At 33.3% G+C, this 25,563-nt stretch overlaps 1 long non-coding RNA gene across 2 annotated transcripts; it reads left to right on the top strand.

The window, feature by feature from the left end:
• The first annotated feature begins 1,857 nt into the window (after positions 1-1,857).
• LOC150038853 (uncharacterized) lies at positions 1,858-10,054 on the top strand. 2 transcript variants are annotated; one of them, XR_016524917.1, is made up of 4 exons: positions 1,858-2,208; positions 4,289-4,396; positions 9,540-9,634; positions 9,713-10,054. It is a non-coding gene; the product is annotated as an uncharacterized LOC150038853 (long non-coding RNA). The 2 variants fall into 2 exon arrangements; XR_016524918.1 differs by lacking the exons at positions 9,540-9,634; positions 9,713-10,054 and adding an exon at positions 6,995-7,244 and having other exon boundaries at positions 1,886-2,208.
• Positions 10,055-25,563: the final 15,509 nt, after the last annotated feature.

The raw sequence follows: 25,563 nt of genomic DNA, 5'->3' as shown, positions 1-25,563 counted from the left end.
GGAGCCCCGCTCTCTCTATGACTGAGAGGGACTCGATTTATTGGTATGAACATAAACCAATTGTTCATTAATGGATCAGTGGAGACTTAAGGAGCAAGATGTATTACAAGGGTAAAATGGTAATTTGATCCAACTGTTAATACGAACAACCTGTGAATGATTGAATTACTAATCATAGTTAAATCAAGTGGACAGAAGTATATCTACAGTGATGAGGAGAGTGCAACTACTGGGCTTTAATGGAGTGACCTGGTAGTTAACGAATATTGGTAGTTAAAAGAGTTGTCAATTAATCTCAGATCGTTGGACCTCATGATCTGTAGGTCTATTATAAATGGACTTAACCTTAAAATAGTGTGATGAGAGAATTTCAAATCTCCAAATTCAGTTTAAGGGAATTATTAATTATATGTGATATAATTAAATGTTTAATTATCTAAATAAACGAAATTGGAGAGTTGGAAAATATTTTAATATTTTACATGAATAGGAATTCATGTTTGGAATAAGTGTTGTATTAATTTAATATTTGATATTAAATTAATTAATTAAATAAATTGTTTAATTATTTATTTAGAATTAATTTTATTTAATACTAATTAAAGAATGGTAATTAATATTTTATAAAATTAAAATTCCTTTTAAATTTTGAATTTTTGAAAATTCAAATTAATTTGTGTTTTAAGAAAAATCATTTTTAAAAAAAAAAATAAAAAAGGGTGTGAGCTTTTCCACTTCTCCCACTATGTTTAACACTCATTTTCCTCTAAAATTAAAGGATATTTTGGTGTCAAATTGTTGTGCAATTGAGTTGCATGATGTTCTTCTATAAAATCAAATGTTGAATGAACCGAAGAACTTCATGAATCTGGGCAACTTAAGGAGAATTAGAAGAAAAATAGATTTTTTATTTTTTTATTTTTTTTACAAAATTCTAACACAAAACTGATATCATCTCCAAGTTCCCTAATTTCAACCTCAGAAAAAAATGGTAATTTGACCCAGCTGTAATTACGAGTGATATTCATGAAGGATCAACTTACTGCAAATTGGTTATATCCATGGACATATATATATATATATATATATATATATATATATATATGGTGAAGAGTGCAGTTGTTAGTTTTTAGTAGAATGGTCTGACGTTAATGAAAAATGTTGATTAATTAGTTAAAGAGTTTAATTAATTAATCTCGTATCATTGGAGCTTTTAATTTGTAGGTTCATAAGGTTCCATTGCTAGCTTACTAAGTTAAAACAAGAATCAATCCATTTTGGATTAATTTTCATTGTTCAAATTAAATAAGAAAATTGATTGTATAAGATACAATTAATATACTATATATAAATACATATAGATTTAATTTTGTAAGATTTGAATACTTTATTATATGAGAGAGATAAATATTTTAATAAGATTCACATATTATTTATATGAATGAGATTCATGTAAAGCTATAAGTTAAAATTAATATGAATATGATTCATATTAAAACTATATGTTATATGAGAGAATAATGTATTTGAATAATATTCAAATTTATAACTATAGGTTAAATTTAGTATGAGATAATATGTATTTGAATAAAATTCAAATCTATAACTATATGTTAAATTTAATATGAATGAGATTCCTATTAAACTTATAGATTAAGTTTAATGTGAATGAGATTCATATTAAAATTATAGTATATAAGAAGAAATACTTCTGGATATGATTCAAATGTGATAATAATTAAATATATGATATTTAAATAATTGATTAATTAATTAGATTGATTGATATTTATTTAATTTAATTTCATTTAATATTAAATTAAATATAAAAGTTAACTCCCTTCCTCCACAGTTAGCAAGGGAGTTAATTATGTGAGATTAAGGGGAGTTATCCCCCCTCACACTAATTTTCACTTAACTGTTATGCGAGTTTGAAAGTAGAAGAGTTCTCTGTAATGTGAATAGATTTCCTCTATAAGTATCATAACTCTCTCAAAAGATTTTTTTATAGAAAATTCTTCTGTAAAAAGCATTCTTTCCTTCTCTAAAATAGAGATCCCACCATCTCGATTCTTGTTGGAGAAGAGCAAGGAAACCAAGTGGTGGTGTCCTGTTGGTGTTCCTACGGAATGTTGAGATCAAGAGAGATGTTTGTGGTGCGAAGTATTCGTGACACGGAGGGGTTCTCCAAGAAGATTGTCTTCAAGGGTAAGTCATTTCTTCCCCCGTAAAAACATGCTTATGTATTTTATGTTTATCCCATATTCTATATGTTTCTCTATTTTTCACGATTTCCAAAACGAATTTTGAAAGTACACGCGTTCCCACTCTTCTAATGAGTAGTTTGATTCCTTCCGATATAATTCATAATATATACATATTTTTTAATTGAACAAAAATAAATTATGAGTTGATTTTTATTAACGTTTTTATATTTTTTTAATATATAAAACTAATAACAAAATCGTGATCTATGGAACCTAGCGTTTTCATATTTTAAATTTAGTTTGGATTTTGATTTCTTTTTTTAAGAAAATATAGATACCAACACAAAGAAAAGTAATCAAGGTCTATACCTAACAAGGTCTGAAGAATGTATCTAGCAAATTCTGTGGTTGTAGAAATATATCCATTTTGAAATCCTAATTCCATTCTAACAAGCAATGGAATATAATAATTCTTGTTTTATAAGTTTCTCACTTCTCTTATTGATATTTTATCATTTATAATAAATAAAAGAAAAAGTAGAAAATTTGGCCACGACAAGACAATTAAGCCATCTCAAAACCAAACACTAATATAAGTTACGTTTAGAAAATAAATGTTTGTTATTAGTCACAAATATATTATTTAAAAAATAAAACAATTTATAACTTTTGCATGACTCAATTATAGTATAAAGTCTAAACTTTCAATTTGAATATCCGTTTAAAAACAAAAAGAGCCATTTTAAGAGTTTTTTAAGAGAGTTTAAGAATATGTTTGCTCTAATTAAAATTGTTAAAACCTGATTTAAGTTAATATGGTGTTGTGGTTAGAGATCTCAATTTAATTGGAAATAACCGGTTATCGAATGGAACTTAAATTTGTCAATTTTGTTCCTAAACTTTAAGTTTTAGAATTTTTAATCTTTGACCAATAATAATAAGTCACTGGACATTTAAATTTGTCAAATAAGTCTCTTAACCTTTCAACTCTATGTCCAATAAATTTCTAGATTTTCAATTTTATGTCTGGTAGTTATTTGGTGTAGGTCTTTGATACATTTTGCTTTTTAAAATATTTCACGAACTTACTAAAATTTTTAAAAAAATTGAAAGTTTAACGTCCTAAAAAAAAATTGATAACAAATTTATATATGTCAAAATATTTATTAAACTCAAAATTAAAATTCAAAGACCATTTGAAGATTCTCTAAAGTTATGAGTATATTAAACCCAAACATGAAAGTTCAGACAATAACATTGTAGTTTAACCAATAATTTATGAGAATTAAACTTCCAAATAATCCAAATGAACATAGTTTGATAGATATAAAGTATTGACTATCAACTTCAAAACTAAAAGTTTAATTCACTCAATTCATGTAATATATATATGTGTGTTTTTTACAAGATAACAACCTATTTTAATTATTTAAAATAAGTTGTTATTTGTTAACTTTAGGTGAACATGTATCTTATCTTTGTTATAGATTTTAAATGTCTAATTCATTTTGTAACACTTTATAAAATAGACATGTTTCTAATCCATAACATTCATCAGGTCATTTCACAATTTAATATAACATTTTATATTAAAAATATAAAACACTAATACATGCATACTATATATTATAACCATAGATAATGTACTTTCAATGCATGCTATATGCTTTTTGTAGTGGGATGTTAAATCTACATGGTACATTATATGCACATACAAGATTTATTTAATTATAACATTTTATAATAATATTATTTTAATAATTATCAATGAAAATAGGGTTGGGCTGAAACTATTGTCAAAATAGGTTTTGTAATCGTGGACCCGATACACGATTAGCCATAAATCGTGTACCCGTACACGACTTTCTTCCAGGTACGTGAATCAGCCAGTCCTGGCAGTAACCTGACACACGCAGACTGTCACATGGAAAGTCATGCAGCGTTGACCAAGTAATCATGGATGGGGTCCACGATTACCCTAAGTCGTGTACCGGGTCCACGACTTAGTGGTCCCAATAAACCCTATACCCCATTCTCTTTTTTCCCACTTGAAACTTTTCAACTTTCTTCCTTTCTCACAGTCTCTGGTTCATCTGCCTCTGGCGTCTGCCGATCAGTTGTTGCCGCCATCCATCGATCTTGTTGCTGTCACTATCCACCGAGCTTGTTGTTGTTGCCGTCCGCCGTAGGTAAAGTTTTTATTTATTTATTTATTTTTGTTTCCAATATATGAGATTGTGCATAAAAAATAGAGATTCCTCCATAAATCTACTATTTTGTTTTCATTTGGACTGATTTAACTTTATATTCCATAGATCTTAGATTTGGGCTGATTACTTTTTTCTATAGTTGAATATCATAACTTGGAATGTTGATTTTATAACTTGGACTGTTGATTTTTTTAGATTTTTTTGGGATGATTTTTTGGGCTGATTTTTATTGGACTATATCATAATTTGGATTTTTTTTTAAGTGACAATTGGAATGTTTCATTTGATTGAAGTGTATTCGATTTTTTTTTTTTCATTTGAATTTGGGTTGATTTAAGAAAATATTTGGACTGGTCATAAAAAAAAATATTTGGATTGTTTGGAGTAATAATTTATTTGGGCTACTTAAAAGATGAAACAAACTTTTTGTCGTATTAATATATTTTTTGTCAACTATAACAGTTATAAAAATTTGAGTAAATATGTCGATGCGTCTTGAAGATTTAGTCATTTTTGAACCTGAAAATGATAGAGACCTATATTGATGTAGAACTTGATGAATTATTTAGAAACGATAGAAGTGGGAAACATGATCTTGAGTTGGTAATGTTAGAGATGTTCACACAAATAGATTGGAAAATTACTAATTCAACTAATTCAACTTGTGAAGATGGTCAACATTAGAGGAAAGGAGTAAATGTGTAGATAATTCTAGTTTAATACAAAAATAAATGTTATTTGATAGTAAAGAAGATTTACAACTTGCTATAAAAAAACACTGCGTGACAAAACACTATGAGATTATCGTAATAGAATCAAATCAAGATGTTTGGAATGTGAGATGCAAACAATGGAAAGATGGTCGTGATTGAAAGTTACGAGCATGTCAGCGTAAAACTCATGAGATGTTTGAAATCACTAGACTTGAAGGGGAGCACTCATGTTTGTACTCATAATTGACACAAGATCATTCACAGCTTGATTCAAATTTTATGAGTATTGAAATCCAAAACATGGCTAGAGTTGATCCTGAGGTACCTGTGGACCTACTCCAAGAAGCAATTAAAAAACAATATGGGTATAAGGTTAATTATAAACGGGCGTGGCAAGCCAAGAGAAAAGCATTAATTGTTGTGTTTGGTGATTGGGAGAAAGCATATTCAGAGCTTCCGTATTGGTTGAGTGTTGTTGTTCATTACAATTCAAGAACACGATCAAATTGGTATTTCCTTCCATCTGATGTGCCAGGTACAACTATTTTTTATCGAGTTTTCTGGTCCGTCGGTCCTGCAAGAGAAGGGTTCAAATATTGTAGACTATTAATCCATGGTGAACTCATCTCTACGGAAAGTATAAGGGAAAATTATTGATCGTCTTATCTATTAATGAAAACGGGCATATATTTTCCCTTGCTTTTGCTTCGTTGAATGTGAAAATTTGTCCCAGTGGTCATGGTTTTTTAGGCATTTCATGAATATGTTACCTAACAAAATGGTATTTGCTTGATTTTCGATAGACATAAGGGCATTCTTGCTACAATTGATAATGAGGAAATTGGTTGGAGTGAACTTAGAGTGTACCATCGATATTGTCTTCGCCATGTTGCTAGTAATTTCAATACGAAATATAAATCGAAGCAACTGAAAGATTTGATGTTTAAGGCAGGAAATCAACACCAAAGACGCAAATTCATTCGGTGCATGAAAGAGTTGAAACAATTGAACCTTGAAGCCTTGAATATTTTTCTGATATTGACTTAAAAAACGGACACAATACATGATGATAGGTACCGCTATAAGTAGATGACAAGCTATGCAGCTGAATGTATGGATGGTGTTTTTGAGAGGTGCTAGAATGTTACCGATTACTTCTTTGGTTAGGCTAACATTCTATCGCATAATACTGTATTTTGAACGTCGAAGACAAGAGAGAAGCGAAGCATTTGACCATGGGGACATGTGTACAGAATATGCCATGAGAAAGCTTAAGAGGTGGGAAAAACGAGCATGTGATATCTATTGCTAGGGAAACTCAAACTTTTGAAGTACAAAGTAGCATAAGTATGATTTCTCCCTATAAAGGCTAACACAAGTATGATTTCTCCCTATAAAGGCTAACACACAAAAGTTTTGTAATAAGTGGCAGTCATTCAAGATTCCATGCTCTCATGTAATTGCAGTTTGTAATTACATGCATTTGACATACATACCTCTTATTGATGAATGCTATAAATTGTCTAATTTCAAGCAATATTACGAGGGTCGCTTACATCCAATACAACACCCAGATTATTGGCTAGAATTATCATTTACAGAAGTTCATCTAAATGTCGACTTACTAAGAGAACAGGGTCGGCCAAAAAGTAGGTGCATTCATAATGAAATGGATTGGAAAGAGGCTAACCAAAAGTTTGATGTATAATTTGCAAGGGAGAAGGGCATAACAAGTGTACTTGTCCACAACGTACATTAGGCTCTTCCTCTTCGAGCCATTGATGACTTTGTTATGTAATCCATTTTTTATGTAATTATATTTTTTATGGAATTGACTATATGTAATGGAATTTGAATTTCTTAGGTAATCGAGCCCAGTCCTTCTAAACATGTGCAACTATATCAATAAAAGACCCATCGTTCACAATTGATATGGGATAGTTCTTCTACCGTAGCTTTGGGTTGTCGGAGAAGGGAGGCATCTTTGTTGGGTTCTATGTCCTAAAACTTTTGGTTTGTAAACAATAAAACTTATTTTGAAAATTCAATAAGTTGTTATTGAATATATGTATTGCTTATTAGAAATCCAATAAACCTAAAAAAATCCATGACTATTACATGAGTACTTAAACGGAGACATAAAAGTAGATCAGGTTCGAGTAAATAGTCAAAATGATCTATAGTATATGAATAAGGTTGGGTGCCTTATTTTGGTAACACTATTGGATGCGGCCTACTCTGTAGTTGTTACAAAGAGTTGTAAGTGCTACAAATGAAGTGATCCTAATGCGTACATGTTATGACATGAGGAGTGGGGGTCATCTGTGCAAATGGTTTTGTACAAGATCGGACCACGAAATCGGTCACTCTTACTTTATAATGTTGTTTACTGTTTAAGACTGACTATTTTAAAGGGATGACCTAGCTAACTTGACCTTAATCCTGAGCTAACTATGAACTCCTGCTTATTCAGGGATTATCTTTAGATTTTCATAAGTGAGGGTTGACTCAACAGCGCCGGCTCAATAAACCTCAATTTCAAGGGTAAGTCCGGGTAGATAGCTGGGGACATAGGGTGCAAGAAGGAATTCACTCCTACCTACTTTTAGGGATAGTAGAGATGTTCTCTTAACTCCTGACTCCAGGTCTTGAACAAGGGGCCTTACCCTCTCATTCGCCCGAGAGGGACCCAGTTTGTTGATTGGATCGCAGATCAATTGTTCATTAGAGGATCAGTGGAACTTAAGGAACAAGAGGTAATCTTGGAGATAAAATAGACATTTGACCCAATTGTATTACGAACAACCTATGAAGGGTTAACTTACTAATCATGGTTATATCGAGTGGACATAATATATCTACAGTGAAGGGAGTTCAACTATGAGCTTTAGTGGAGTGACCCATTAGTTAATGAATGGGGGTTAATTCGGTGTAATGAGTTTAGCCAATTAATCTCGGATCATTGGAGCCCATGATCTGTAGGCCCGTGAGGTCCCTCTACTAGCTCGTAAATGGATTAGCTTTAGAGTAACGTGATAAGTTAATTTGAAACGTTCAAATTAGAATTAAATGAATCAATACACGTTTAATTTTAAGAATTAAACGGAATAGAAAAACTAATATTTAAATATGATTTAAATATATGAAGGTGGATTTGAGTAAAATTAATTTAATATTTGATATTAAATTAATTAGAATTAATTAAATTGTTTAAATAATTATTTATTAATTTTCTTAGAAAAAATTATTTATGAAATTAATTTTGCAAAATTAATAATATTTTCAATTTTAGAAATCAAATTGATTTTTGAAATCATTTTGGTAAAAATTGAAAAAGTTTGAAACACAAAATGGAATTATGATATTTTCCATTAACACCTTCAAACTTGCTCACACAAAACCCACTTATTTTTTGCTTCAATAACTCTAAGTATGAACTGCATCTCATGCAACCATCTTCTTTGCATGATAACCTGCAATATATAAAGAAGATTGGAGTGGAATTAAGGCATGCATCTATAAAATTTTTGATGAAAAATTTGGGTTGAAGAAGTTGTTCTTCAAGTGGGTTGTAGCAGTGTGTTCTTCTCCAAGTTTCCTTCATTCAAAATTATTTTGAGTCCCACAATTCAATCTAAAGTTCCAAGAGAATAGTGAGGAAGATCTTGAGGTGGTTTACAGCAAGATTTGGAGAAGTTTGCAGCTGAGAATCAAGATTTCAAGAAGTTATAATATGATCATGCTTTAGTTACTGCCAAAATTAATGAATTAGAGTGCTTATTGATCCTTGTTGCTTCCACTGCTTGCTGATATACTCCAACAATCTACACAACATATTATCCCTTTTAATCCATGTATTACTCGTTACGTTCAATAGGCTGGTTTTCTTGGGGTTGTACAGATTGGATTTATCCAACTTGATTGGCACCTCATTACTGGTTTAGTAGAGCATTGGAGGCCAGAAACCCACACATTTCACTTGCCTTGTGGGGAATATTCAATTACATTGTAGGATGTTATCATTCAGTTTGAGTTGCGAGTGGACGCAGAACCTTTGATAGGTTCATTACAATATGATTGGAAAACTGTTTTTGACGAGCTATTGGGCATTCTACCAGATGACCTGAAAGGCTCAAGATTGAGTATCCTATGGTTAGCATCCCAATTTCTAGAATTGCTTCTCGATGCCGACGACATCAACGTACATAGGTATGCACAAACATACATTATGCATCTTATTGAAGGATTTTTGTTCACTGACAAGTCGAACACTCTGGTACAGCTTATGTTTCTCCCTCTACTGTCTGATTTTAAGCATGTTGATACGTACTCGTGGGGTGGTGCTTTTCTTGCATGGCTTTATAGATAACTTTTTCGGGCTACTAATGCACAAGCATTCGAAATAGCAGGGCTATTGATACTACTGCAGGTATGGGCTTATGATAGATTTAATAGCACCTCAAGTTCAATTACAGGCCCCAAGTTATCGTCCACTCAGTGTCAGGTATTATTTCATTTATATATTTATTCCGTTATCATTTTATGTAAGAATATAAATTAATTGTATTTTTTATAATTTTAGATGGAATGATGTATTAGTTGCCTCTGAACAGTTAGCAAATATGTTGCTAGTATATCGACAAATATTTGACTGACTAATGCACAATCAGGTAACAAATGTATATAAAAATGAATATTAAAAACTTTTTAGGTGTCTAATTATCCTTTTTTTTTCATATTAATTGGAGGCCATACACGCAAGATATTTGGTCATCATTACCTGATTACTGTCATGATGGTCAAGATATCTGGTTGACCGTTAGCCCTCTTATTGTTGGGGTTGATGCCCTAAAGTCTTGTGTCCTATAGTTTGTAAACAGTTTGTACGAATGCTTGTATTGTATAATATACGATATTTACTTCACATCTTGTTTTTTGCTCAATTGCATGTTTTATTTGCTTTACCACAAACCAATAAACTTAAAATCTCTGGTTATCCACAAACCAATAAGCTTTACCACAAACATACTTGTATGTTTGTGGTGACATACAAGTGGATCATATCTTGAGTGATAACCAAAATGGTCTGTAGTATATGAATATAGGTGGAAAATCTTATCTTGGTAACGCTACTGATGCGGCGATGACGGGCAGAAATGCACGTCATTATAGGCCTTTTATTTAGAATTATGAGGGCTATTAAGTAGAATATGCGGCGAACATGTTAGGAATTCATGAGAAAACGAGTTTGCGTCGATCGACATTAATGATCTCAGTTAACCCACTATTATGCATTATTATGCGTTCAATTGTTTATTTTTGTAGCAATCGCAGAAAGCGATCGCATGCGCGGAAGCCAGGCTATTGCAAAAGACGACCGCATGCGGGAAATCTCTCCATCGCAGGGGCGAACGCATACGTTCGACTCATGAATGTTGCGGCCAGTAACCGCATGCGTCCATCGCATAGATGTTGCGGCCGTCAAGCGAATGCGGTCATCGCAAAGAAGTTGTGGCTATAGAGAATAACCATAATAGAAGGGCGATTGCAAAGTTGGTGGAATGCAAACATTAACGCATACCTCAAGAGTATCAAAAGATGATGTTGACATTTCACCTACCACGCCATTAGCAGCAGAGATTCAGAAAAGGACCATCGTGTTGCAAGTGTCAGATTCAGACCAGGTCCATAAATGCTATCGGCGATCAAGCTCTATAAATAGAAGCCGTTGAGCAGAATTTCAAATCATCTAAGTTTCTACCTTTGGATGGATCCTTGTGATCCAGACCAAAGCATGAGAAGATAGCTTGAGAGTTCTTCATCCCCTTCAATCATTCTGAGTGACGACCGGAGCCTTCGCCAGAGTTAGAGTTCGAGAGAGTCTACTCCATTGCCCATCCATGGCACCACCGGCATCATTGATACACATTTGTTGGAGGCAAGACATTGCTTCCAACTGGCCCTCCATTTCTCTTCTTTCCTTGTATTATATTACATTTTGGCTTAAGGAATTAATACATCTCTATATTTTCCTTCGATTCCATCTCCATCTTCATTTACTTAGCATCTCTTACTTTCATTGCATCACTAAGTGAGATTCCTAGAGTATCGCATACTTAATCATGCGGCATAGGGATATGAAACATGTAGCAAACCACCGGGAGGTGTGCGTTGCGTGAGTGTTGTGAGAAAACCTTATTTGCTTAGTGTGAAGCTATAGCAACACTTGTCTATAGGCAGACGTAATGTTTGCCTATGAGTAGAATCAGCAGCAACCAACTACCCGGGAGGGTAAGTAGTTGATCACATTAAGCAATGTAAGCAAGTGTTCACTAGAGATAGGAATAATCTTACGTCACCCATGTTTATGTGATTACCTTGTCTTATGTATGCGACCATCACCCCTTTAGAGCTACTCGAGAGAGAGTCTAAAGAAAGAGCCTAAGACTTGAGAGAGCTAGGGTTAGAATCTAGGCTTGAGAGAGCTAGATTAAGATTGCATAAACAAGAATGGAGACTTAGGAATAAGCTCCGTTTGCTATTACACATCATGTGCATCTTCGTCAGGTGTGTATAGCATGATCATATAAGTTTGCGTTGGCTGGGGTTACCCTTGCGGTCAAGCTTAAGGTTGCGATGAAGACATCCTCACCATTTTATCTATTTTTTCATGCATTTTACTACATGTTAACAGTTGTCGTATCTCTACCTCTCATTCATACTTCCATCGCTTAATCTGTTAGTTAGAAGTAGGAGTAGTGATTAGCCCATAACCCTCATCATTCTTTTATTTCTTCACCGTAAACACATTACCGCATACCATTTAGCTACAAGTCCTTGAGTTCTACCTCGGATCACCCGAGAAACTTGCGTTCTCATTATACTTGGCGAGAGCGCAAGAAAACTTGTGACAGGAACACATGGTCATTGCATAAGAGATTAACGCATATATTCCATCCCAACGCATGACCACCAATGCATGAGAACCAACGCATAACCTAAGGTATGCATTGCATAATTTGCGTTCACAAATTTACGTCATTAGCGGCCCGCTTTGTGGAATGGTCACAAGTATTGTGACTTGTCACAGATGGTCTGATCCTCATCATTAGTGTTGGGGAAATGCGAGCAGGGGCGTCTTATACAAAGAGTTTGTATAAGACCTGACCACAAAGTGTTAACATCTCGTTATATAACACCGTTCATGACAGAGACTTCACTTCACTGGGATGACCATAGGTAACATGACCTCAATCCTAAGTGAGTTGAGAACTCCGGTCATTGAGGGCGGTCCTTTGATTTGTATGGGTGCGAGTGGCCAGGTCGTCGATTCAAACCTACCATTTTAGAGATTCGTCTGATTTGGGAGCTGGGAACTCAGTTACACAAGATGAAATTCACTCATTCCCCAAGGCAGAGGTAAGTAGATAAATAGCTCCTTTAAGGGCTGATTTCAGGGCTTGAACGATGTGGCGCCACACATCTTCTCTTGGCCCAAGAGATGTTCACACATAGTTGGACTATGTTATATTGTTCATTAAAGGAATCAGTGGTACTTAAGGATTGAGACGTAACTGCAGGGGAAAACGGTAATTTGGCCCAACTATACTTACGAGCATCTGTGAAGGGTCATCGTACTCATGATTGGTTATATCCAATGGACACATAAATATATCTGTGGTAAGAAGAGTTCAACTATTGGTCTTTAGTGGAATGCCTGACAGTTAACAGATGGTGGATCTCGTGGCTAAAGAGTTTAGTCAGCTTTTCACGGACCGTTGGAGCTTCGAGCCACAGGTCGATTAGGTCCCCTGGGTAGCTTGGATAAAGTCGAGAATCAGTGTTTGGGTTAATTTGAAATTTTCAAATTGGCAAGAGGAAATTTGATTATATATGATATAATTGAACTGGTTAATTATATATGATATAATTGGCTAAATGTATGAGATACATTATCTTGGAGGAAATCATATTTTATATCAAGTAAAGGAGAACTTACTATAGTAGATATGTGACATCAAACTATAGGGTAAAAATATAATATGATTATATTTATTAATAATTTAATTGGTTAATTATATGATAATTAACCTAAAATCTCTCTCGGACGTGCGTTAGTGGGAAAACAGTGTCGGTTATTATAACCAAAGAATAAAAATGAAATTTTCTTTCATTTTGAAAAGTTCGAAAAAAGATCAAAGGTTTTTGCGTTGGTGTGGAAACGTAAACGATTGCTTAAAGTTGAGAGCCTATATGATAGTCGCTCAGCGCCTAAACGATCGCATACCTCGTGCCTAAACGATCGCCTACCTAGCGCCTAAACGATCGCACACTAATTCCTAAATGATCGTTTAACTTTCCTAAACGATCGTATAGTGTGCCGTGTTTGCTAAACGATCGCCTACCTATTCCTAAACGATCGTTTAGTAAAATCTACACGATCTTGTAGTTTCTTCTAAGCGATAAACATCTAGCTATAACTTCATATTCTCTCCCACTTGCTTATCGTCTACACGATCAGTTCTTCCTCCTACCTCTACCAAACTCACCAAAGACCACGCTTTGGTTTTTTACTCCGAGATTACCAAGGGATCCTTTTTGGTGGTGTCGTTCTTGCTGCATTCGTTTGTGTGCGATTGTTCGTGCTGCTGTAGTCGATGCATCTACTGGGCGTTTGTTGATTGGGTAGAGGTCTTCTGCTGCATTGAGTTCCATAGCTTGAAGAGCGTCTTCAACTGGTATGAGAACTCTCTCCCTTGTTATTTCTTGTTCAAAGCATGCCGTTAATTACTATTTGTTTACATAACTGTGTGTTTGAATGTATATGGTGTATTTCGGTCACGGTGAAATTGGAGCGATCCAAATGCGCTCATGGAACTCTTTGTTAAGAGATTTATATATTCTATATAGTATAGTGGCATCATCCAGATCGTGTGTTGAGATAGTTCGGTCTACGACAAACGATACCTTCGTTGTACTATACAGTCTTGGCACTACACCAGATTGATTTGAGAGATAAGCACGATCGGCGCCGAATTCACGCTGAATATATATCCTACTAGCATGCACATCATGATCGTTGTGCACAAAGAGAAATAAAAAATGGATCAGCTGTATCAGATGACTATTTTTCTTGGTACCATTTAATCACGAGGCGATTTATCACACCTGACAGCGCTTACTATTATTGCATGGTAAGAGATTTATTATCTTACATTTCCAAGATATATGATATGAATGTTATTTAATATTAATTTTTTCATTGTACAGAATAATTTTGTCCAAGATGTACAACAATATTTAGTACAACACAATTTACCAGAGTTGGGTTCAATGTGTGACCAAACATTGGTTAACGTAGAAAGTATTATTCAACAAACTAGACGAGTCAATGTTGTTGACACTGGTTGAAGACGTATTCATCGTAGAGGAAAGTGGCAACAAGGTGATGAACAACGTTGCAACCCTTCAGAAGTAGCGTTGCAACGCCCCAAGGCTTGTTTCCTTTTGCTAGGCTGTCTGAAGAACAACATTGCAACGCTTCAAGAACAACGTTGCAACGTTGCAACGTTGCGAAGTAGAAGCATCTCCTGCTACAACCAGATACTGAGCTTGCTTCAAATCTTCTTCACTTACAACCTAATTGCAACTTTATTAACTCTAATAAATTTACAGACACTTAATCACACATTAAGACCCGTAAACAAAGAGCCAATTACAACAATTACTTCAGAATTGAAGAGGAATCTAATACCAAAACTGGAAAAAAAAAATATCCATATCAGCACCATTTCATACAACTTATGAAAAACACCCACTAAGTTAAAATTAACGTAAATTGAGTGCTTCAACCATGCTCTGATACTAGTTGTTTCCTGCGCGTATAGCTTCTTGGTTCTTTTGATTTTGCAACTACTCCACTATTATCACAATAGAAAGTGATTGGCAGATGCATATTTGGAACCACTTCTAAATTAATCAAAAACTTTCTTAGCCATACTGTTTCTTTTTCTGCTTCACAGACAGCTACATACTCCGCTTCCATGGTGGAGTCAACAATACAACTTTACTTTATACTCCTCCATACTATAGCTCTTCCATTTAGAGTGAATATTGATCTCAAAGTAGATTTCCTGGAATCCACATCAATTTGAAAATCAGAATCAATGTATCCAATAAGGATCAGATCCTTATCACCATACAAGAGCATATAGTCCCTCGTTTTCCGAAGATACTTGAGGATGTTCTTAACGACAGTCCAATGATCATATCCAAGAATGGACTGATATTTGACTATTCCAACTGCATAGCATATGTCTGGACTTGTACACAACATGACATACATCAAACTTCCAACTACTGATGCATAAGGAATTCATTTCATAACCTTAACCTCTTGAGGTGTCTTAAAACATTTTTCCTTAGACAAATGAATTCTATTCCTAAAAGGTAACAAACATCTCTTGGATTTTTACATTTTATATCTAGACAACATCTTGTCTATATAAAATGCCTGAGATAACGCTAGTGTTTTACTCTTGCGATTCTGAACTATTTGGATTCCAAGAACATACTGTGCATCGCCCAAATCCTTCAATTGGAATTGCGACGTCAGCCATCTCTTTATGTCAGCTAGGAATTCTACCTTATTTCTAATGAGTAGAGTATCATCAACATATAATACCAAAAAAGCTATAGTTTTGTTGACAATTTTCTTGTAAACACAAGGTTCGTCAACATTCTGTTCAAAGGTATAAGTATGATCACAGTGTCAAATCTCATACTCCAAGATTGAGATGTTTGTTTCAACCCGTAAATGGATCTATTGAGCTTGCAAACATTTTGCTCTTGACCCTTCTCTATAAACCCCTCTAGTTGAGATATATAGATACTCTCTTAAGGATATTCATTCAGAAAGGTTGTCTTAACATCCTTTTTTCATATTTCGTAATCATAAAAGGCAACAATGGATAAGTGTATTCTAATTGACTTAATCATGGCAATCGGAGAAAAATTTTCTTCATAGTCCACTCTCTCTTTTTGGGTAAACCCTTTTGCCACAAGTCTAGCTTTGTAGGTCTGTACCTTACCAGCTTGATCTTGTTTTCTCTTGTAGATCCATTTGTTACCAATAGAATTTACCCCATCTGGTTGATTTACAAGTTCCCAGACTGAATTGAGTTACATAGACTCCATTTTGAGGTCCATGGCTTTTATCCATTGGTCTCGATCCACATCTTCCATTGTTTGTTTAAAGGTCAATGGATCCTCTAAGCCATTATCTGGTACGATGACTTGCCTTTTTGTCAAACCCATGTAACAGTTAGGATATTGAACATTTCTCCCATTACGTCGAGGTATTCTTAACTCTTGAGAAGGATGTGACGAACCCGTCTCATCATCAACTCTTGTCGAAGGACCGATCAATAACCCTCATTGATTTGTTTGTATTTTTTGTGGAATTTCGTTTAATACTAGCTTACTGCGAGGTTGATAATTCTTTATGTGATCTTCCTCTAAGAATGTTGCATTTGTCGATACAAATACTTTGTCATCTTGAGGATCATAAAATAGACCACCTTTTGTCTCTTTGAGGTATCCTATAATAGGCATACTTTTGAATGACGTTCCAGTTTCTTCGGGTTCTATACCAATACATGTGCTGGACATCCCCAAATCCTAAAGTGACGACTACTTTTACGTCTTCTCCATAACTCATAAGGTATTTTTGAAACACTTTTCGAGGGAACCATGTTCAAAATATACACAGTAGTCTCTACTGCATATCCCCAAAATGAATTAGGCAACTAAGCATAACTCATCATCGAACGAACCATGTTCAATAGGGTTCTATTTTTCCTTTCTGCTATACCATTTTGCTGAGGTGTATCGAGTGCTGTGAACTGAGACTGAATTCCATGTTCTTTCAAATAGTTCTAGAATTTTAAGTCCATATACTCACTATCTCGATCTGATCGAAGTGTTTTAATCCTTTTATTTAATTGATTCTCAACTTCTACCTTATATTCCTTGAACTTTTGAAGGTTTCAAACTTATGATGCATTAGGTAAATATGTCATATCTAGAATAATTATCAATAAGGCTAATGAAATATTCATATCATCCGCGTGCTCTGACATTCATTAGACCATAAAGGTCTGAGTGCATGAGCTTTGAGGGTACTTTGGCTCTAAGAACTTTTCCTGTAAAAGATTTTTTGGTCATTTTACCTTCAAGACAAGACTCACAGGGTGGTAGTGAGTTGTCTTCTAACTGGTTTAGGAGTTCACTCTTTACCAATCTCCCAATCCTATCGAGATTAATGTGTCTAAGTCTTATGTGCCAAAGATAGGCATAAGGAGAAATTTTCATTTTTTATTTTGAGTTTCAGCTTTTACCTCAATTGGTTTTAACACATATAAGTTATTTTCCAGTTTTGCAAAACATATTTTAATACCCTTTGAAATAATGAATACTTCATTAACTTCAAAAGAAACTTTATACTTTTGTTCTACCAAACATGAGATAGATTTTAAATTCTTACTCATGGCAGGAATATAATAAATATTTTCAAGTAAAATGAATCTATCTTCAATAAATAACTTTATATCTCTCACTGTTTTAGCTCAGACAACCTCTCCAGTCCCTACCTTAAAGGTTATTTCGCCTTCTGCAAGCTTCCTTTAGGAACTAGTTTTTTAAGCAAAAGCGCAAATATGATTAGCGGCACCTGAATCTAATATCCACGTTAATTTATCATTTTCCACTAGACATGTTTCAATGACAAGTAAATCATATTTACTTTGTTGTTATTTCTTAGTTTCCTCATCTATGACATTTATGTTTATTACTTTTAACATATCTAGAACATATTCATTAATAGAGGTTCTATACTTTATGTCAGAGTTATAAACTTTTTCGAAAATATCGTTCCTGACAGATTGTCCAAACAATGTCTGTAATGAATCCATGATTTCTTTAGTGGAAACCATGTTCTCGAATTTCTTAGCTAGTATATCGAATATATTTGCCAAGATGCGGATTCAGGCTTTTTCATTTTTCTTAATCCATCTGTCATATGCATTCAAAGCCTTTTGATTTGCAGATGAGCTAGGAGATGGAGGATATTCCTTTGTTAAAACAAACCTTAAATCATCAACTACTAGTATTACGTTTATATTTGATTTCTATGTTGAAAAATTAAGACTGTTAAACTTATCAGAAGCGAGTAAAGAATTCAACATGCTAAAAAATTTAAACAAATTCTAACCAGTAAATTGCCTTTTAAATCCAATCAAATTTTAGCAAAAGTAATAATATACCCAAATTTTATTATTTATTTGCAAAGATACTTTAATGAGTTAGAATAGATGCTACCGATGAGCAGTCAAATACTCCTACACTGAAGTAAGACATTCTTTACTAAATACTAACTCCACAATAACTTTTTATTCCTATAGTCATTTAGTTACTATTTTCGGTCAAGAACTTACTAACACTTAGTAACTCTTGTAAGTGTAACCCTCCATTTTTAGACCTCAGAGGTCAGACCCAACGATGCTATCGAATTGGAGAGTCAAGGTTAGGAATAGACCTAAGAGATCCTATCCATTTCTGAAGCTTGAAGGGATAGCCACCTTAATGATGACTAGCTTATGTCGCCTAACAACGACAAACAGGCGCAACATAGGAATCTCACGGTCCAAATTAATGAAAGAGATGGCAGGATATGTTGATACACATCATTCACCCACTTACTATGAACTACTTCCCCTATTCACCTTGCTATTGACCCATGAAAACACTTTCCAAATGGAGGTCACTCCTAAGGTGACACGAAGCCGAGCATGAGTCTCACGGTGTGGACTCTTAGAGATATAAGAGCTAAAAACAATATATCATGTATATTATTAATCTCCCACTTAAGTGTTCTTATTTGTTTCGGGTTAGTATTTACTTAGGTATATTTTGGCTAATAAAAATCCTAAGTCTTTAAGTAAATTTTTATATTTGGATTTAACATACAATGTCTAAGTGATAAACCATATTATTACCTCACATCGCTTACGCATGCTCATAAAATCGGGTTAACAACGCTCAAGAATTGACTAAAATCTCCAGGTAGCAGGTGTTCCATAAACTGTCAACTTAAGGGGTTATGGGGGATTCTTAAATCCCCATTTTGCTCTTACAACTTTTCATAGCTATTGTCTTTCATCAAAATTATTTAGGTCGAGGTAGTTACATATGAAGTGATGTACTTTTTCTTTATAGGTGTCATCTAAATCATAAATATGAATCAAACATCACGATCTAACAGTTAGTCACATCTTTAGTCAATAACAACTGTTATAGGTCGTCTTGGACCAAAAATTCTGAATTTAGAAGAAACAATCATGCACATGAGGATCAGATAAGTACATGAAATGGACCACAGGCTAAAAGAAGAAAAGACCAAGAGGTAGAAGAGAGTTGGGCTGGAAGGCCCAACTCAGCCACCTCGGCTCTTGGATGCCGAGGCCGAGGTGAGCTTCCCATCCAAGGGCCAACATGAGTTTCCCTTGGCCCTTGAGGGCCCACTTCTCATAGGTTGTAATTTAGCTTTCTCTAGCTCTTTGCTAAATATTGACATACGTATCATAAGTTTTGTAGGAGACATTACAACGGTGTGTTTCTCTTTCTGTTTTATAGGTCATCATCTTTTCCCATAATTATAAATTCTAGAAGACACATAAAGGTTAGGTGTGTTTTCTTGTTCGAATTTTGCCATAAAAAACAACTATTGTATAGTTACAATTATTATAAATTCTTATTTTTGTTGTGAACTTAAGGAGCACATTGGGGCCACGAATACCAATAAAATATAATTAAAATAAATATAATATAATATAATATAATAAATATAATAAAATAAATAAAACAACAAAAGATGAATTTCTCCATTTTCTCCAATTTTTTTGGATTGATCACCAATACGCATGTGTTTTCCAAAACCCACAAAATTCCATTATTTATAGACAATTTGGCAAGTAGGAGGTGGATTACATGGACACTAATAATGTGTAATCTTGAGACACATGGACAACACATGGGGTAATGGATAAGTGACACATGGCCAATGGACACTAATAATGGGCATTTACATTACACCTAATTTAACATATTTATAATACTCCCCCTTAAGTGCCCATTATATATGAAATATGTCTCGTTAAAATCTTACTAGGAAAAAAACCCACTGGAAAAAAAAATCATTGTGAATGAAAAAGAGTATATATTTCATATAATTTGATACTCTTAAAAAAAAAATACAGTATATTTATTTCCTCTCATGGAAACATCACTTGAGATCTCTGAGTCTCTGCATTCCAATGTTATGCACCAATTTTTCAAAGGTTATGGATGGTAATGATTTTGTAAATAAGTCTGCCAGGTTATCCTTCAAACAAATTTGTTATACAATGATGTCACAATTTTCTTCAAGATCATGAGTATAGAAAAGTTTTGGTAAAATATACTTTGTTCTGTCTCCTTTAATATATCCTTCTTTAATTTGGGATATGCATGTTATGTTGTCTTCGTTATAATATCGTTATAAGATTTTTATGAGAAGATAAACCACATATTCCACGAGTATATTGAGTCGTTGATCTTAGCCATACATATTCTTGACTAGCCTCGTGAATTGCAATAATTTCAGCATGATTTGAGGAAGTAGCTGTTATAATCTGTTTCACCGATCGTCATGATATAGAAGTTTCTCTACATATGAATAGATAACCTATTTGAGATCTAACTTTGTGTGGATCAAATAATATCCAGAATCTGCATAGCCAACTAGATCAAATTTTGATTTATATGAATAAAACAAACCCATGTCGATCGTTCTTCGGAGATAACAGTGTATATGTTTAACTCCGTTTCACTGTCTTTTTGTTGGAGAATAATTATATCTTGCTAATAAATTTACAAAAAATGCAATATCTGGTCTTGTATTATTAGCAAGATACATAAGTGCATCAATTGCACTGAGATATACTATTTCAAGACCAAGAAGTTCTTCATTATCATCTTGAGGTCGAAAAATATCTTTCTTCACATCTAATGAATGACTTTCATTGGAATGTTTAATGGTTGTGCTTTGTCCATATAAAATCTTTTCAATTTTTTTGTGTATAAGTTGACTGATGAATAAATATCTCATCTGCTAAATGCTCAATTTGCAAGCCAAGACATTTTTTTTTTCTTCTGAGATCTTACATCTCAAATTCTTTCTTAAGATATTCTATTGCCTTTGAAAGCTCTCCAGACTTCCAATTATGTTTAAATCATCAACATACAGTTAAAATAACAAATCTTGACTGATTTCTTTATAAAAACATACGGACATATTAGATTATTTTTATATCATTCTTTCAATAAATATCTACTCAGGCGATTGTACCACATTCGTCCTGATTGTTTCAATCCATATAATGACCTCTGTAATTTTATTGCATACAATTCCTGAGAATTTGATTTATATGTTTCAGGTACTTTAAATCTTTCTGGGGTTCTCATATAAATATTATTATCAAGAGATCCATAATATGTTATGACTACATCCATAAGATGCATGTCTAGATTTTCATACATAGACAGACCAATTAAATATTTTAGTATAATTGCATCCACTACTGGAGAATATGTCTCCTCATAATCAATACCAGGTCTTTGTGAAATAACTTGTGCAACTAGTTTTGCTTTATATCTTGTGACTTCATTATTTTCATTGCTTTTCCTTACAAATACTTATTTGTATCCCATAGGTTTGACACCTTCTGTGTTCGGACTACTGGTCCAAAAATCTGACGTTTTGAAAGTGAATTTAATTCTACCTCAATTGCTTCTTTCCACTTAAGCCAATATTTTCTATATCGACATTCTACAATAGACTTTGGTTCAAAATACTCATTTTTAGATACAATATCAAGAGTAACATTATACGCAAAAATACTATCAATGACTACACGAGTCCGGTTGCATCTTTTTCATGTCATAACATAGTTTATTGAAAGCTCATTATTATCTTTAGGTATTTCACTTTCCTCACTAGTCATGTCAAAGATTTCTTCATGGGTAACATCCTCAACCAAGTCTTTTTTACTATTATTTTTTTTCGTTTTCGAGGATTTTTATCTTTGGAACTCACTGGTCTACCACGCTTATAGCGTGTTTCAGACTCATTAGTGACAACTTGCTGTGTTGGAATATCATTTTTCGATGGAAAATTTGTAGTTGGTATATGTGATTTAATTACTTTCTTTGATCTATAAATGCATCTGGTAACCGATTTGCTATATTTTGCAAATGAATTAACTTATGAACTTCAAGTTCACATTGATCTGTATTGGGATCTAAATAAGACAATAACGATGCATTCCATGTAATTTCTTTTTCCAACTTCTTAATTCCTCCTCCTAATGCTAGAAATTTTATCTCATTAAAATGACAATCAGCAAATCGTGCAGTAAATACATCACTGTCAGGAGTTCAAGATATTTATAATTGATGAGAATAATATCCAACATGTATTCCTAACCTTCTTTGAGGACCCGTCTTAGTACATTGTGGTGGAGTAATTGGAACATATACTGCACATCCAAAAATTCTCATATGGGAAATATCTGACTCATGGTCATAAGCTAATTATAATGACGAGTACATATGATAAGGTACTAGTCTAATGCGTATAAGTGATGCTGCATGAAAAATAGCATCTTCTGGCTCTTCAATGGGTGTCTATTTGAATTCTCAATAATTTTTCTCATCATTATAGATCTTGATGACCCAATCGATCATGGCAATTTGTAAATATGTTTGAATTTGTGAACTTCAGGTTCATTGTTACATATGTTTCAATTACTCATATATGAGTATAATATAATCCAGAAGATAAAGCAGGTAACTCTTCCAATATACATTTTTATATGAGATAGTAGATATGATATAAAGATACTTCATATTATTCTTTCTATTAGTCTCAATATGATAACTATTGCAACGTGTATCTTTAAAACTAAGTAGATTTCTCTTTGATTGACTAACAATGTATTGTCAATTGTAAATTTTGTTCCTCTAGGCAAAATAATATTTGTTTTTTAGATATTTCAGTTAGGTTTCCGGAACCTGATATTGTATTAACTTTTACTTCCAGCATTGTCAAAATTGGAAAAATATTTTCTACTTGTAAGTATTGTATGTATAGTTGCACTGTCGGCTAGACATAGATCTTATTTACTCATTTTTTAGTCACCCAACATATGAAAATGATCCAGGTTTCTTTAGGACCTACCTTTAGTGGAGGAAATGACAAAACTTGTGTTGTGAACTTGAGGAGCACAACGGGGACATGAATACCAATAAAATATAATATTAAAATAAATATAATATAATATAATACATATATTAAAATAAATAAAACAACAAAAGATAAATTTCTCCGTTTTCTCTAATCTTTTTGGTTGATTACTAATATGTGTGTCTTCCAAAACCCACCAAATGCTACTATTTATAGGCAATTTGGCAAACAAGAGGTAGATTACATGGACACTGATAATGTGTAATCTTGAGACACACGAACTGTTGGGTTTTATATCCTAAAAACTCGTAGTTTATAAACAATAAACTCATTCTGTAAATTGATAAAGTTGTTATCAAATATATGAATTGCTTATTTCGTTTTAGAAATAAATCCAATAAACTAAAAGATCCGTGACTATTATATGAATACCTGAACTTTATGTGGAGACATAAGAGTGGATCAGGTTCGAGTAAATAGTCTAAATGATCTATAGTATATGAATAAGGTTGGGTGCCTTATCCTGGTAATACTATCGGATGCAGCCCACTCTGTAGTTGTTACAAGGAGTTGTAAGGTGCTACAGACAAAGTGATTCTGATCCATACATGTAGTGACATGAGGAGTGGAGGCTTCCTGTGCAATGAGTTTGTGCAAGATTGGACCAAGAAATAAGTCACTCTTACTTTATAATGTTGTTTACTTTTTAAGACTGACTATTTCACAACGATGACCTAGGTAACTTAACCTTAATCCTAAGCTAACTATGAACTTCTGTTTAGTCGAGATTATTCTTAAATTTTCATATGTAAAGATTGGCTCAACAGCGCCAGCTCAATAAACCTCCCATTTCAGGGGTAAGACCGGGTAGATAGCTGGGAACATAGGGTAAAGATGGAATTCACTCTTACCCCTTTCAGGGATAGTAGAGAGGTTGTTCCCTTAAGTGTTGACTCCGGGTCTTGAACAAGGAGTTCCACCCTCTCATTGGCCCGAGAGGGACTCGGTTTGATGATCGGATCACAAACCAATTATTCATTAGAAGATTGATGAAACTTAAGGAACAAGAGGTAATCTCGGGTTTAAAACAACCATTTGACCCAACCGTTATTATGAACAACCTGTGAAATGTTAACTTACTAATCATGGTTATATCGAGTGGACACAATATATCTACAGTGAGGGGAGTGCAACTCTGGGCTTTAGTGGAGTGACCCGGTAGTTAACGAATGAGGGTTAATCTGGTGTAAAGAGTTTAACTAATTAATCTCGAATCGTTGGAATCCATGATTTGTAGGTCTATTAGGTCCCCCTACTAGCTCACAAACGGATAAGTCTTAGAATAGCATGATAAATTGATTTGAAACATTCAAATTAGAATTAAGAAAATTAGTAATTATATGTAATATAATTACACATTTAACTTGGGAATTAAACGGAATTGGAGAATCGATTAATATTTAAATATGATTTAAATATTAATTTCATGAATAGGGATTCTTGGTAGTGGAATTAGTTATTAATTAATTTAATATTTGATATTAAATTAATTGAAATTAATTAAATTGTTTAATTAATTATTAATTATTAATTTTATTAGAAAAATTAATTTTGAATTATTTTTTTGTAAAATTAATAATTTTTTCAGTTTTAATTATAAAATTAAAAAACTAAAAATGATATTTGATTTTGAAAATGATTCAAAATTAATAGAAAAATGAAAAATTGGAAAATGGAAAAACCCACCAAAAATGGGATTTTTCCACTTTCTAATCTAGCACCTTATTCACTTTTCGTTACCAAAATTAGAGTTGAAGCTGGCAGAATTTGATGCAATTGGATTGCATGATATTTCAGGATATTAGTTATAACAAATATTTGTTATTTCTGTTATTTTTCTATTATTTGTTGCTTTCCTCTTTTCTCATTGGCTATATATATATATATTTCTGAACCTAGTGATAATAAGAGAAAAAGACTATTTTTATCATTTTCCTTTTCCACTTTAATATGCTATCAGAGAGAAATCATTAAATCCCTATTTTTTTCCCCTTCCTCTTCCCACACGACATCACGATGCCCCTTCCTGATAA

The sequence above is a fragment of the Benincasa hispida genome, chromosome 1 (assembly GCF_027475165.1).
Source record: "Benincasa hispida cultivar pf3 chromosome 1, pf3_genome.v1.1, whole genome shotgun sequence".
Taxonomy (NCBI): Eukaryota; Viridiplantae; Streptophyta; class Magnoliopsida; order Cucurbitales; family Cucurbitaceae; genus Benincasa; species Benincasa hispida.
The sequence above is the reverse complement of the archived record's forward strand: the minus strand, read 5'-3'. Positions and strand labels throughout refer to the sequence as shown.